The sequence below is a fragment of the Calidris pugnax genome, unplaced genomic scaffold (genome assembly GCF_001431845.1).
Source record: "Calidris pugnax isolate Ruff unplaced genomic scaffold, ASM143184v1 scaffold68, whole genome shotgun sequence".
Lineage (NCBI taxonomy): Eukaryota > Metazoa > Chordata > Aves > Charadriiformes > Scolopacidae > Calidris > Calidris pugnax.
The window spans coordinates 6,188,272-6,204,245 of record NW_015090921.1 but is presented as its reverse complement, the minus strand read 5'-3'; the positions used below and the strand labels follow the sequence as shown (position 1 = coordinate 6,204,245).

The window sequence follows — 15,974 nt, the reverse complement described above, 5'->3', positions numbered from 1 at the left end:
GCCTTTTTTCACAGATCTTTGGCTTGACCTTCCGTGCTTGGCTCTGGCTACCGTTTGCAGGGAAGGAGGGGAAATCCCCAACGAGTTCAGGGGCGGGGAGCGAGTTTGCGGCACTGATTTGGAAGCCAAGCCCTGCCAAACACTGGCCGCCTTGGACACCTGGCAAAACCGGCGGGGTTTGAGGCCCCGAGTTGAGCGCCAGCCTCCCCGGCTGCGTGATCAGGCTTCCTGGCCCTCCCCTCTAAAGAAAAAACAAACCAAAAGCTTTTTGTTTTTAAGGAAACGCTTCTACAGAGGAAGCCGCTGTTTTCTTTTTCCCCTCTTTAGGTCCTTTTTTTATCCCCCCCACCCCCCGCAGCTTTTTCTGACAAAAAGTGGAAAAGCAGGGAAGGGAGAGAGGGTTTGTATCTAATATAAATACTCCAGTCACCTCTATACTCCTCTGTACTGCTGGCTGTTTTAGCAGACACCTGAAATTTTACTTTCACAAGAACACGTGCTGCTGAGGTTTGAAAAACACCCGTCTCGCCTACTGGAATATGGCTTCCTCTGCTGCCCGGGTCCGAGAGTGACAAACACGGAGTGCTGGCTCCTCTCGGGGCAGGAAACCGAGAAGCTGCTTCGTCATTGCACCCCCTGTAGACGGCTCCAACGCTCCAGTGTGTCCACAATCAACAAAACTTTCAGAATAGGAAATAACATTTAGGCAGCCTTCACAGATTTCAGTGAAACAAGCCAAGCAACGTGAAAATGCTGAACATTTGTCCCCCACGTGTTTACCTTCATCCAGGCTTAGCTCATTCAATGCACACAGTTGCGTGGCTTTTTTGTTTTTCCCCCAGATCAGCAGGGCAGTTTCCCTTCCCAAGCATATATTGCTTTGTAGAGTGAAATATAGAAGGACTTTTTGCACTGCTCACTCTAGCTTGCATTTCTTTCCCCATAGTTCCTGGTTTCTATGCAGAATTTTTTACCAGGGAAGGTCAAGATTCATGGAAACAGGAGCCCAGAGAAATGACTTACCCGTGACTGCAAAAGGTATCTGATGCATAACCAGGTTTCTCTGATGAGTCTCAGGTCAGTAGTCTAATTACCACGCCCAATCTTTTCCTGTCACGGTGCAGAGAATAACAGTGAGACACATGGAAGTGAGGAGCAAAATAGTAGCCACAGGTACTACTGGTAAGGTCTTTTTTTCATTCACAACCCAAAGTACCATTAGATGCAACACTGTCTCAGAGGACATTCAAGGAAAACTCCTCTACACTACCACTAGCACATTTGCTCTTCTAAACTCCTCAATAGGCAGAAGCAATCAGCCAATAACTTCAATACAGAAGGAATGTTCACAAACTAGCTAACATGTAAAGCAAACTTAAATAATCAAACATATAATGACTAAAATTGAAGTCAAAGGCATACAACCCATTAGTTTAATTTGCCCTGATAACGACTGAAGAGACAGATTCCATAAACTGGAGTTATTTCCTTCTCTCTTATAAGATGTTAGGCAATCAGTGCCTCCCATGAAGCACATCAGATATCGATAAGATTGAATCTGCTTATCTCAGCTTTCACTGGGAAAAAAAAAATCCAAAACGCCACCACTCTTCTATGACTGTAAGTCATTTTGTAACAGCAAAGTGTAGGTCTTCCTTCCGGCCAGAACAAACACACGTTTTACTTCACCTGTCTGGAGTTTGGGAAGCAAAACGATGAGCAGTGTCTCGTGTTTCACAATACATAATGGCAGAAAAGCAGCAGACAATGGCAGAAACGTCATCATCTGGCTACAGAAGCCAACATTGCGCAGCTGGGGGAGTGTGTGTCCTACCCTTGCCTAGGAGACATTGTAACATCGTTGGGTTTTGATAGTTGCCTTCTAAATAATGTATAAGGCAGATAGGAATCCTCCTTTACTGAGCCAAAGATAACATAGTTAGCACAAGGACAACGCTGAAACACACTACAAGATGCAAAATCTACAGGAAAGGATGGTATTTCTTCCTAAAGACACCAAATGGGATAAGAACAAAACTGTAAATAAAGTCTGGTGGTACACCAGCCAGTTTATAGATGGGAGACAGGCAGCACAGTTCAAAGACATCATGGCTCGAGTGCTTATAGAGCCATACGCTACTATTTATCTTACTGAGCAATAAACAGTTTTATGAAGAAATCATAAAGATTTTTGTCACTCTTCAGTTGTTTCTTTGTTCCTCATGTTATACAGTCCCAGAACCAGACATCACAATTTTTTTCCTTGCAGTAGCAGCTTTTGCTGTGCTTTAAACATTTTTTTTTTCCTTTCTCCTTTTCTCAGCATATGCTGAGACTGCATGCAGGCTGCACTTCCATCACTTTTACAGTAACATAATTTAATACACATATATTCCCTGTTATGTCATTATTTCATTACTACATTGAAGGACGAGATGGGAAGATTTCCTGGCTATCACCATATAAAATCATAGGTTTTTCTGGCTTGTACAGACACATCTTGGGCTGTAACAACATCGACTCATATCATTAATGAACTGGATTGCACTGAGTCAGAATTTGGATTAAAGACTCTGCTTTGCATACTTACATTTGCAAAACTGGGCCATATGCTCAGTAGGTGGCACTCTGTTCACCAAGTCAGAGCAGAGCCAGTGCCCCGGCCTCTTTCCAGTTGTCACGAGTTGAACTAGTGCTCCAGCGTTATGGGAGACAATATGGAGCTATTACTTCTCCCTGAAATTAAGTACAAAATGAAGGTCTTAATCACTGTAGGTAATAAGAAAATAATTACACCCTTTGTTACATAAGTTTCAGATTCCAATAAGCCTAAAACTTCCATCTCATAATCACATTGAAATTTCCTCTAAAATTTCCATTGGACATGCTTTTCTTCAAAAATGAATGCCAGCATAAAACAGCAATTAATAGCTGCAGTGTTTATCCCACAAATATATTCAATGCTCGAGGGCAGGGCTGCCTGTAGACAGGCCAGAGAATGGACTGACAGGGACCAAATGAAGTTCAACACAGACTGATGCAAAGCCCTGCACTTTGGTTGGACTAACCTTTTGCCTGAGAGGGAACTCGGCACTACTGAGTAAGATTTGGGGCTCCTGGTGGCCAACGGGAGAAACACTGGGCAGTGAAGGCTAACTGCTTCCTGGGCTGTGTAAAGAAAAGCACAGCTAGGTTAAGGGAAACGATTACTCCTCTCTATTCATTATATTCATTATTTGTTAGACTGCATCTGGAATACCGTGTCCACTTTCGGGCACCCCAGTACAGGAAATAAATTGATAGACCTGAGCGGGTAGAAAGACAAGACTGTCAGGGGCTGGAACAGGAATCCTGCAAGGAGACACTGAGGGAAACCGGGCTTGTCTAGAGTAGAAAGGAGAACAGGCAGGAGATACTTTATACCAGCCTTCTGGTAGCTACAAGACTAGGTCTTTATCCACAAGAGAAGGCAAAGCCAGGCTCTTTGTTGAGGTGCACAATGGTGGTCTAAATTCAGTGTTGACCCTGCTTTAAGCAGGAGGTTGAACTGGCGACATCCCAAAATCCCCTCCAATCTGAGTGATTCTACAATTCAAGAAGCAAACCCCCTTATCTCACATAAAAGGAGGCTTAACTAAATGATAGTAAAATAGTTTGTTAAAAAAAGAAAAAAGAAACCTTACAGGAAATACAAGGGATTGTATGTGTTTGAGGTTGGCTGGGCTTTAGTTTTGAGGTTATGAATTTAGAACACCGTCAGCATAAATACATTGAAACCCATTCCCTCATAGGCAGCATTTTTTCAGCTGCATCTTTACAGGAGAAAACGTTTATAACAATGTTTTTTTTCTTTTTATACAAGATTAACTACTCCTTACTAGAGAGAAATTTGAACTTCCCAGTATCAATGTCTGTCTCCCATCTTCGTAAGAATTAAAATGAAACACTCAAGGTGTTATATTTGTGTTATATTTGAAATATTATTCAGGGGTACAGCTTCTCTTGGGAAACTTGATGAAGTCAGAATGTTTGGAAAGAAGGGGTTTGCCTTTTTTAAAAAAAGTTTGCAAAAGGAAAAAAAAATCTTGCATGTTTATTTTACTCTTCATATCTGAGTCAAAAATTAAAACACTGAGTTTGCTCTACTAACTTGAGCAAGGATCAGCTTCTTTGATCAACTTTGGGAAAAATGCACGTGTTTATTTATAGAACGTGTGTGTGTAAATACATACGTATATACACACACACACAAAGTGTCATGAACTGGCTCCCTGAGAACTAGGATGAGGCCTTGTTACATGAGGGAAAAGGAGGGACACTGTGGTTGAGAAAAGAAACCACATGATAAAAAAAAAAAAAGCTACTCATGTTGCTTAAACACTCCTGAAAGAAGCTCATATGCCACAGCAAGAACGACAGTGTGAGACTCTCTGAAGCAGGTAATTATATGGCATGCTGAACACCAGGACTGATGAGAGTTTCTTCTTTGCTGGATTGTGCAGCCTTAAACACACTTTGCAATCCTTTCTACATTTACTGTCACTTTTCCCAGAATCCCACATTCTTTGTTTGTTTGTTTTACAAACAATAGTCTGTGGTAACACTATTCACTGTTTACAATTGAGAAAAAAAAACAACATTTGGAAGAGCTAAGTGGTGAGCTGAAGACCACATGGAGGTTAAATAGCTGTGCTTTGGCTAGCTGTAAATGCTGAAGTCCACATGTAAATCCATGTCACACTATACTTTTCCTGTATTTTAGGAGATCAATCTACAGATCTGAACTACTGAACTACCACATGCCCCCTTCATCTAAGTGTCACTAATCTATGCATACAATTATATGTATGCATATCTATGCTTCACGCTGCTCAACTGACTGAACAGTGGCACAAGTCCTTCTGAGAATTAGGTTCAAATAACCTTAAGCAGGATGATTTAAAAAAAAAATAATAACCAGCTAAAATAAGGCAATTTTCAAAAAGCTGGCTGTAAACTGTCTCTGATTATTTCTTAAATATTTAGAGATTATATTTTCTTACCTACTGTGTGAGAGGAACTGTTAGAATACTACATATATTCATTAGTTCCTTTTCTATTTTAGAACTGAAAAAAAGCACTGTAAATTCATTAGCTCTAAGAATTATTAATATACATACCTTGGAAAAAGTGCAGAGACTAATAGCTCTCAACAATATCAAGAAAACTTGAGTAGTAAGCAGAAACACTGAAAAACATGGTAAGAAAGAAGTATCAAGAGCTGGTGGGCATATGCATATTTTTAATTCTAACACATATTTTTAATGTCATAATCACTAAATGGTTTGATGGCCACTATTGTAACAGATTTCAATAAACCCTTCTGGAATTTACCTCTAATTATGCATTACAAGAGTGCAACATCTTTAAAAGGAACACAATCTATTACTACAGGTGTGTGTATGTATTTCAAAACCTTGATGTTTTTGAAGTTTGTAGGCCTGCTTTCAGGAGCACCTACATTAATTCCTGCACCATACTGCTTTCACAGTGAGTGCTTTATAGAATGTGACAGTTCTACAGTTTCTGTGAAATCCATATGGATGAATTCACTCAAATGGATGGATTTTCTTTTGGTAGTAAGAGTAATAAATAGATTAAGACTTAAGTGGATGACTGTTGGGGAGCACCAAGGGCTGGGGCTGCTCCCCAAGGCCCCAGGGTCAGGAGCAAAGGAGGTTCTCCAGCTGGGAAGACAAGTTCACAGGTCAGGATCAAGCATTGGCTTGGCTGCAATGCAGCTGCAGTGTGGCACAGGCAGGGCCACATGCAAGAGCCTCAGCTTAAAGCAGCTCCCAAGCAAATATGGAAGAAGCCTGGACCAAGGCTTGTTTTTGCAAGTAATTTCCACTAAGGTTTCTTCTGTCTCCTTTTCCCCAAAACAACCAGCTGTGATTTATTTATGTTGGCTTTGAGCCCAGGCAGAGGAACCCCCTGGAAGCACTCAGAGTCCCAGCAACAAGAAGCCAACAAGAAAAAGAAATACTGAGAGCATTTACTGCAGAGTGATGTTTACAGCTTGACTGAATTTAGCATAATAACAGAAATAAAGACTGGAAGTCAAAACTATGAGCTGCAATATTTTTGTCTTTAAATAATATTAATGCTACACACTAGGAATTATTTATATGGACTAAAATCTAGGCTGTTCCTTTAATAGTCCAAGTAGACCAATTTCTTATTGAAGCACAGAGCAGTAAATGAATTTCATCATTAGTCCATTTATTACCCTAAAGTAATCTTTGGGTAAAAATTACTTGGTTCAACTTATATTTCATTTTCACATACTTTATATTCCTCACAGGTACACCAACATGAAGGCAATGCTTTCTTTTTCTCCTTTGCATGGAAAATACAATCAACACTCAGCTCTAAGATTGCTTGCCTGGACTAAGGGATTCTCATTTATGCCACCTGTAATACCATCTGAATAGTTCCTACACTACCCAGCCCACTAACAGCAACTGTCAGGTCAGGAGGAGGAGAATGATTTAATATTTCCTTATGTCCCAGTGTTTGTCCCAGCTACTGACTAGGACTAATGACAACTAGAATAGAACAGCAACCCTGAAGTTTCATGCTAATAATATCTTTGCACACATGCCTTCCCAGCAGCACTCAGTAGAGAAAACAGAAATGCAACTGAGTTACAGGAGTCCTTAGTATTTCTCTTCTTTCAAATGTGTCATCTAAAATGTAATGCTTTTTCAAATTAAGCAACTGATCATGCATTTGGAACTTTAACTTTTAAATGTTTTATGGTGAAAAAACAAAAGCTTTCCGTTCCTTACTGTGTTTTTTTAAAAGGCATTACTGCTGTCAAGCATCATTAAAAATAGTATCTCTTGCCAAAAAAAAATCTATTCAATCTATCCATTGCACACACACAAAAAAATCCCCAAATAAGGAAGAAACTCAAGCAGAGATGATAATTTTCTAATAGATTTACATAATTATAACAGTTCATGCCCACAAAAATAAGATTATTTTCCCTATTGTCACCAAGGAACTACTCATAACTACTGTTCCACATTATATAAATATCGGCAAGATTTGGAGCCTTGTTCAATATTTCTATCATGTATATTTTTATGTACAATTCGATCTATGTATATATGTACATATATAGAATAGCATCCTTAAAGTCATCTCTTCTGGAGAACATCAACTAGGAACTCCTGAGCTTCGGTAGCTGATATAATACAAATAGGAATCTCAAAGCCCATTTAATATCATTTGACATTGACAATTGTTCAAGGAGCTTTCGGCCCAAACAGGCTTTAGTGACAATGACTCAGTACCATTGTGATTAAATTGAAACATATGCAGTATAAATCTAGGGGCACAAGGAGGGGGGAAACAGCAAGCAAGTGTTCACTAACATCAGGCTCCATGGGTAGCATGTGGTACTCTGTGTCTCATGGGGACTCATTCCTATTCCATCTCATAAATATTACTGAAATTACTGAGCAGGGGGGAGCAGGGGGTGATATAAATCAATCCCATGGGAGACACAAACATGTATAAATAAGATATATATGTCAGACATACTAAATACAGATGACAATCTGGAACTACATAATTATGCACCTTGATGACCTTATCTGTCCCTCTACTCTTTAATTGTTCTTTCCCCAACACTCCATGCTTGCCGTTTGCATTGGTGCAAACCAGGCTGCAGAGTTTTTTCGGTTAACACTACTACACAGCAGTGTAACTGGTGAATTGCTGGGCACTTTTTATTCTTCTCGGATTCAGAAGCACATTACATCATACCAATTTTCATGCCTGGAGTCCAGAAGTATTTTGGCAGTCCTCCAAGCTGCCTTCCAATGTCAATCTGTGTCCTATCCCAAGCAGATAGTCTGTTTATCTCTGTGATCTCTGACCATTCCTTAATTATGTTATAAAGTACATAGCATGTTCGATAATACAGAAAAATAATTCAGTTCCTCTCTGTATGTTTATTTGTACAAATCTCATAGTGGAATTTCCACTTTTCCTCCCCCTCCCCTTCTTTTTTTTTTAATAGAGACTTGCACTTTTTTTTTTTTCTTGTCAATGGGAACCTTAAAAAGGCTTGTGCTCAAAGTCCAATGTACAGCAAGAGCTATTTTGCAATATATACATAGGGCATAAAATGCAATTTCAAAGCCCCAGCTAGGATGTGGTATTCCAAGGCAGGAATGATTCCCAAATATGGATGTGGTTATATTCTTATCTTGTCCACTAAGCATTCGAATTACCAGAAACAGCCTAAAAACACTCAACAGAAACACATAACTTCATGGCTGTCACAAGATTGCTAGCCTGAAATAAATGGGGAGCAGCAATTCCAACAGGCAGCAATGGCATCTTTTATCAATGTCTCTCAGACATTTTGCACGTCCCCTTAAAACCCTTCCCCTCTTACAGACTACACAGGATTTTTCCTCCCTTGCAGATGCATGCTCCTCCTTTATCTCCCCCCTGCTTCTGCAGAGTCTTCTCTAGCTCCTTGAAGCCATAGTGGCCTGAGAAAGCAAAGGAAAAGAACTGGAGGAGGCTAACGTAACTGAGACCTACAGCAGAACAGACACAGGAATACCCATGATCTATGAAGGCAACAACAGAAAAGGTATTCAAATACCAAGCAAGACCACTTACTCCAGCATTACGTATCTGCTGGATTTACCATAGCAGATAGTAAATTTGCTATGGTAAATAGAGGACTTTCTAACAAAACAGACACAATTCATTATGAAAGAGAACTTCATAACTGCAGGGTGGAGCTTCGCCATGCAGGAGACACACAAGAGAAACCAAGAGGGATGTACAAAATCAGATAATGGAGGTATGGGAGCATAGTTTGGAAAGCATTTTTTGTAAAAATCCTAACTCTCTCCTACTGTATGCACTTCAGTCTTACAGTCACCAGCTGTGGCTTGAATGTCACCACCAGACCCTCGGCCACAATTCCTCCAGTCTGTTCCAGAGAACAGCATCTGTGTTCATCTGCCTGACATCCAAACAAAATTCTATCATGCCATTTCAGCTTCCAAAAAGTAGTGGTGAGACCTGCGAGAAAAGGCTAATTGTAGAAATTATGTAACAAGTTCACTTGGACAGCTCCCCAGTTTGCAGGCCTCATTTCTCTAATTAGTCATGTATTGCTAATAAAATTCATAATTAAAATAGAAAACATGTTTGCAGAACTATGATATAGCCTATTTATTCCTGTCCTTTAGCTCTCACAATTCTATTTAACACAATTTGCAGTGTTTGCAAAGCCAGTACCCACTAAGTGAGCTAGAGGACTATCCTGTTAATACTATCTTGCATGACACACCACAGAAAGCTGCAGAAAGGCAGGCACCCAAACGATCTCATTTCCTCAGTAGATGTACAAATAATCTTCCCAAAATGCCCTTAAAGACTGTCATTTAGATAGTCTCATGCTCAGAAATGGCAGAAAGCCTCTTAACTACTGCCTACCAGCTACGCTGGCTAAAACACAGCATGCAATTATAATTTTAAGCAGGTTTTGCTTGAGTGCCCCAGAACTTACAGTTACCAATGGTTGATCAACCTCTAAAAGACAATCCTTACTGTTATCCGCCAGTTGCTTAGCAGAGTCAAAACAGTTGTCATCTAAGTTTCATATGTCCAAAAAAATATATTATCACCCATAATAAGGGCAAGCACAGCCTTCTGGAAGACAGTCACTGACACCATTCATTCCTTTCAGGCCAGTTGTGCTTACTGATCCCTCTTCTTCTCCTTAGAGGAAACAGGTGAAAGTCTTTGCAAATACTTATTTCCAGGCCAGTGGAATACAACAGCTGATTTGCTGATATCAGAATTGACTGATAACAACCAAGTGTTGTAAATCTCCAGAAGAGAATTTCCACGTTGCTGAATCAATGAGAAATGTTCCTAATAACCAGCAGCTCTGAAACAAGCCCTGCACAGAGCTCCAAAATTTGGTTATCTTGAGACTTTGCAAGTCTACACAGACCTCCTTCACAAACTAATACTTGCTTTTCAGAAACAGCACTGCATAGATATGATGCTAATACAAGAAAATTTCATTCTGAAGCAACTTCTTCCTCATTCATTTTCCTCCTTGTTCACACCTGCCTTTGTTCACTTTCTGCCAGCCTCCCTCTCTCATCTACATCCCAAATGTGTTTTGCCACAAACACATAGGTTGAAACCCACAAGACAGGACTTTTCAATTCTATCTAATCAAGGATTATCATACCAAGGAGTGTTACAAGGAAGCTATTAGTATGTATAACTTCACATCTTCTCATCGTATGAACATTTTTTTTTCTGATTCTAGAAGACCCATTTCTCTTTTTGCTTCTGTTAGCCTTTAGCTCTTCTAGCATTAGGATGCATAAATAATAAAACAGGGACATTTTACAATGATTCTGAATTTCAGTGTGAAAAAGAACAGAAATATGATGCAATATTCTGTTAATATTAGGATTTCCCCATGTAGCACAGTCTGTCACCCACTGCTGACTCCTGCTCCAATGAAGCCATCGGTAGCATGTTCAACAAACGGTGTTCATATGTTTTCTGTCTTCAGTCCAGACAGAAAGACTTCTCCTTACCATTTGCTGCCAGCAACCTTAAACCAAAGAAACATAACCCAGCACTACTGTAAGTGTGATTGCGCAAAGACCATTTTGTGTTCTGAATAAGTCATTTTGGCCTTTGTGTACACATTTATTCCTTCCCCCAATTTTTCAGGGTGGTCTAATATTTTGGATATTCAAATAATGCAGCTTCATTTATGACAACCTCATGTCTTTCTAAAGAACAAGTTTAGTTTCCTTTTCACTAAACATTGCACATTTCCATTCAACATAAGCTTTGAAACAAGAAAAAAATAGGGAATTGCTTACATTTAACAACTCTGTTTCCAATCCCACAAGGTTTTTTAGACAATGGAGAAAATGCCAATAAGAAATACTTTCAAGGTTATCAGTATTCTGAATATAAAACTCCTTCAATCTTTCCTGTTTTGAATAATTATGCATTATAAAGCATGTACAACAACTACAGGCCATGACACCAAAATTAAAATTTAAACCTTCCAGTGGTGTCTACAACAAATGAGTGATGATGCTTTATATTAAATTGGGAAAATTCAAGATATTTTTGTTCTGATACAGACACATATGGCTGAATCCTAGAGTATGAAATATAAACCATAATTATATTAGTACCTCACTAGTTGCATATTTCTGAAGGACTATTAGTAGAACCACGTTTTTTATATAACTGGGAGATATCATTAAATGGAAACGACACACAGAGCAATAAAGAAATTTCCTCCACAGATGTGTATACATATCTAGCAGTGTGGTTCTAAACCAGAAGTTCCTAATTTCCTCAACTGTTCTGCAGCAAAAAATGAAAGATGTGACCTTGACACGATGATGCATAGCGAGAGGATAGTTTTAATCTACAATATGCTCAGGTCATTTATAAATATTAAATTAGTGCTATACCAAATTGTAACTTCACCACATTTAATAACATAAAAGTTATTAGAACATCACCCGACCCTTTTTGATTAGGCTTAAGAAGCCACCACTAACAAACTAAAGACAATAAGAAAATCAGTCTCTGCAGCAAGCACTTCAGTATTTTCTTCTCTTAAGGATAAAAAAAAAGGCACAGACAGAAAAGCAAGCAAGATTATGAGTAAAACTTCATAATGATCAAGTAGTAGTAATCACTGTCAGATTAAAATAATAACATAGTGTGCTCACTCTTCATGGATTTAAAAAGTTTTACAAAATATCAAATGCTTAAAGATCAGGGCCAACAACTTTTATGTAAAAGTCTTGCAACCCTGTGTTTTCCTTACAAAAGTCAGATATCAAGGTGTGTTACTGACATATTTTAATTTACTAACAAAAGAAGTTATTTACCTTAAAATGAATGTGATTCTTCAAGATGTGTCCTATAGATAGTCTTCCATGTAAACACATATTAAAACCAGTAGCTTTTACTAGCGAATTATAGAGCAAAGCTTCCTTAACATCACAAAAACTGACAGAGCAAACCCAGACCCCATCTATGCACTTTGGCCAGTCAGAATCCAGAGGAAACTTATGAAACAATGCCAAAGAAAGTCGGTTTGGGGCATTCCCAAACTTCAGAAAGCAGCAGTTACCATAAAAAGTAGCAATTGCTTCTTATCTGTGTGCTTACCTGCACAGGTGAAGCCCACTTTGTGATTAGCTAGCAATTAGCATTAGCAGGCGTTAGTTTCATTGACATCTAAGTGGCCACCTGCAAAACTTTCCCACAAATATCTCTGCCTCAAGCTAATGCTGAGTCCATCAGGGACAGGTTGTGAGGTTTGCTTCTTTTTTACAAAACAGGACCTGCATGAATGCCAAAGCAGAGACAATGCAGAAGTGGATGGCATAATCTGAGTTGGATGATAACTTGCTTTCCCCAGCTGTCTACCCTTTCCAGGGAGCTGAGCTGCTCACAAATCACCATTAAACTGCACTCTCCAGCATGGTATGTTACTCTGACATAAAGGCAGCTGAATAGCTCAGTTCAACCTCAGCAGCTGTCTCAAGCTAAAATTTTTCAGTTTGTATATTGGATTACTTACACTGAGTCAGACAGTCACTGCAAATGACCTAATGTGTTACTGTCCTCTGCTGAAGTTACTGCATCCACAGCTTAGCTGGCAGAATGAATCATCTGCAAATTCTAAGAACATTTCATGCAAAGATACGTGGATTAGCTCAAATAGCACTCAGCAGCACCTCAGGCTGTTAGCCGACATTGCATCATTGTTCTCCTGCCTCAGCAATGAGGGCAAGAAACTCAACACAATACTAGTAAACTAACAGTTTAGAAAACCAGAAACATCAATTCTACTACAGATGATTTTGCAATAATTTTTCATACTGCAGCCTAACACACTGTTTTACAATTTGTAGGACAAGTGAACTGATTTTGTTACCCGAGAACAAGGAGAGAATCTGGTGTTATTGAGAGCTCATACATACCCCAGAGGATTTTGATGACCAAAACACAGCTGTACTTCAATTACGTAAGCAACATCTGTACTATTCATCTATAGAGATATGAAAAGACTACTTACTATAGTAACATTAATTTAAAAAAAAAGACAAAGAAAGGGCACACATCTGCTGAGTTTGGCAATTACCTATGAACATTGAAATGTGTAAAAGGTGAATTATTATTACATACTCTCACTAATATGATCCATGAACTCAGCAAATCTTGGAAAATAAACAGGATTACTTTGTACTTAAAAAACGAATGCCTCAGTAGAGATAGATATGTAAGGTTTATTGTTTCCATATTAAGGTCAGGGAAACAGGAAGAAAAAGATGATTTGGAGTCAGCTAAACAGTCACTCAATCTTAAAAGGAAAAAAAAGAAAGAAAGCCTCCAGAATTTGATTTTTGAGTTCTATTTTAATTATTGTTATTGACCACTAAAATTGATGGCAATGTGATTTTAACCGCTCTGAAACAGATAGCTGTTTCACTTTTACACTCCATCCAAGTTTACATGATTCTCAGAGCTAATGACTGTATCCACAAGCCTTTTTTTTTTGCTCTCTCTCTCTTTTTGCTCTAGAAACAGCAAATGGGCCAGTCTTTTAATCCCACTGTGCAGCCAAAAGTGTTTTTGCTTTCTCACATTTGCCTGATGTTGGTCAAAGAAAACCTTGAATCAGGGAGAGTATCTGTTCAGTGAAGTAAGGCCTAATTGAATGACATTCCCTATATGAGTAGGCAACAATGCTTTGTTGACAATGACCACAACCATCTTCCAGCATAACACATATCCCCCGATTTCATCTCTGCCCTGTCTCTGATTGACTTTAAGAGGATGACGCCCAGGTTGATTTAGCCTTATTTATATGTGGTAACAACCCCTAATATCTGTTATGTAACAACTATTCCACAACGGCCTGTTTGCATGGACAGTTCAATTTCACAGGAAGGGTGATTTTGTGCAGTTTAGCTTAGTCTGAGGTGGATTAAGTGAACCACAAAAAGATGTTCTTAGAGTAGAATATGTATCCATAAAGTAAACCAGTGTAGAAAAGCTACTGCATTTTAAATTCATGCCTAAACTTATTTCATAATAGTTTAACAAGTACTTAACAAAAGAACCAATGTGGGGTGTGTGAATATAAGGGTTAAAACCGTAAACTGCAGATGATTGCTGTAACCACCTTTCAGGATAACCTTGTTTGTGGAGGAAAGCAAGCCACCCTATTCTAAGCAAGTGGGGTTGTACAGACATTTTAAAAGACCATTTAATGTGGTGGGTTTGGGTTTTTTTGATACTTTTTATTAAGTATCTGACATGTATTCTCTTTATATAATACATGGAAAAAAAAATAGGCTGATATTCCCATGTAGAGCATACCTTTTCCCCACTTTTCTTTCAATTATTACTAGTCATTGAGATACACTACTTCTAAATTAACAGGGAGTTCTCCATTAACGTACTTCATAATCTTTTCCTGTTTGCTCATATAATGACATGTAACCTCGGTTTCTGAGACAATTATTTCTGTAATAATTGTGCTGTTCTTTTCTTGCATAAGTATGAGGCAAGTCAGGATTCATGCATTTTAATGCAGGTCTTCTACGTACAAGATATGCCCATTTGAACCTGTGGGGACAGCTTCAACCCTGAAGACTTCCTTACAGTGTGTTACACTAGTAAGATACTGACCTTTCATTAGATCAACTGATACAAGTTGGAGAAAAAGAAATATGGAGGTATGAATCCCCTTATTAAGATAACTCAATTTCCTTCCTCCAGACCATCCCAGTTCCAATGAGGTTATTTCAACTAATGTGAAATGCAAAGTTTTATATATTATGGTGGCACAAACATATATCTTTCCTTTCAACATGTACTGAAAGGCTATGGATAAAGCTACAACAAAAAGGCTTTACCTGCCTTTATGTGAGAGACAAAGCACAAAGTCATCTGAATCATTAGTCTGGAAAGCTTCTCCAGTCTTTTAAGTGGTCAGTTAAAACCCCGCAGTAGTTTCCACCAACTCAGTGGCCACTTCACAGACCTGTTTGCCTTTCCAGCACGTTGAGTCACTACAACACAGGGCGAATACACAGAGTAATCCAGTCAGGCATCACCAGGAGCTGAGCTCCATCCCAGGAAGGCTCTGGCTCTTCAGTTACTCAGCCTCCTACGTAAAGATGTCTCTTCAGCTGTACTAGAACATAGCAAAAGGATGTATGTATATAATAAATATATATTGTACACAATAGTGACTTCAGAGGAATTTTAAAAATGGCTGTAATCACTGAATTGTCAGAGTTGGGACTTCTACAGATCATTTAGTCCAGCTCCCCTGCTAAAGCAGGATTCAGCCTTATATTGCGTCAATTAACAAAATTTCACCAGCTAGAACACGCAAGGAGCAAGTATCTCCCAGCGTTACCCTCCCTCTCAAAGACAAATCCCTCAGGAGCTGGAGGTGCCTCACGCTACCGCCTCAGGAGATGAGGCCGCCATCACCTCGCCCACACGGGAAGGCGCGAGACCCCGGCCCACAGCCCTACCGGCCGCTCCCCGAGAAATGGAAGGAGGTGTGTGTAGAACTGGAAACCCACCCCCGACGATGGCCCTCACCATCCGACCTCCACTACAGCCTTTCCCACCTCCAGAGGGCCGGGCTTGGGGCACGGCTCCTTTAAGGGGGGGGGCTCGCAGCGCGTCCCTGTGTTCAGGGCTGCGCGCATGCGCGCCGAGGGGCGGGGCCGACTCTTCGCCCCGTAACGAAGGTGACGGGCGCGCTCGAGGCGCGGCTCAAGGTGAGCGGGAGCGCCTCGCGCGCGGTGACGTTAGCGGGGGCTAGCACGCGGAGGGGGGGGGGGGGGGGGGGGGCCCCCTCC

At 39.8% G+C, this 15,974-nt stretch overlaps 1 protein-coding gene across 5 annotated transcripts in view; it reads left to right on the top strand.

The window, feature by feature from the left end:
* The first annotated feature begins 15,803 nt into the window (after window positions 1–15,803).
* Window positions 15,804–15,974, top strand: part of PTGR2 (prostaglandin reductase 2) — an 18,514-nt gene continuing 18,343 nt past the window's right edge. For 4 of the 5 annotated variants that reach the window (XM_014950267.1, XM_014950265.1, XM_014950270.1 and 1 more), the window contains exon 1: window positions 15,804–15,893. The gene's annotated coding sequence lies outside the window, so the exon portion shown is untranslated. The remainder of the gene's footprint in view (window positions 15,894–15,974) is intronic. The other variant, XM_014950268.1, reaches the window with a different exon arrangement.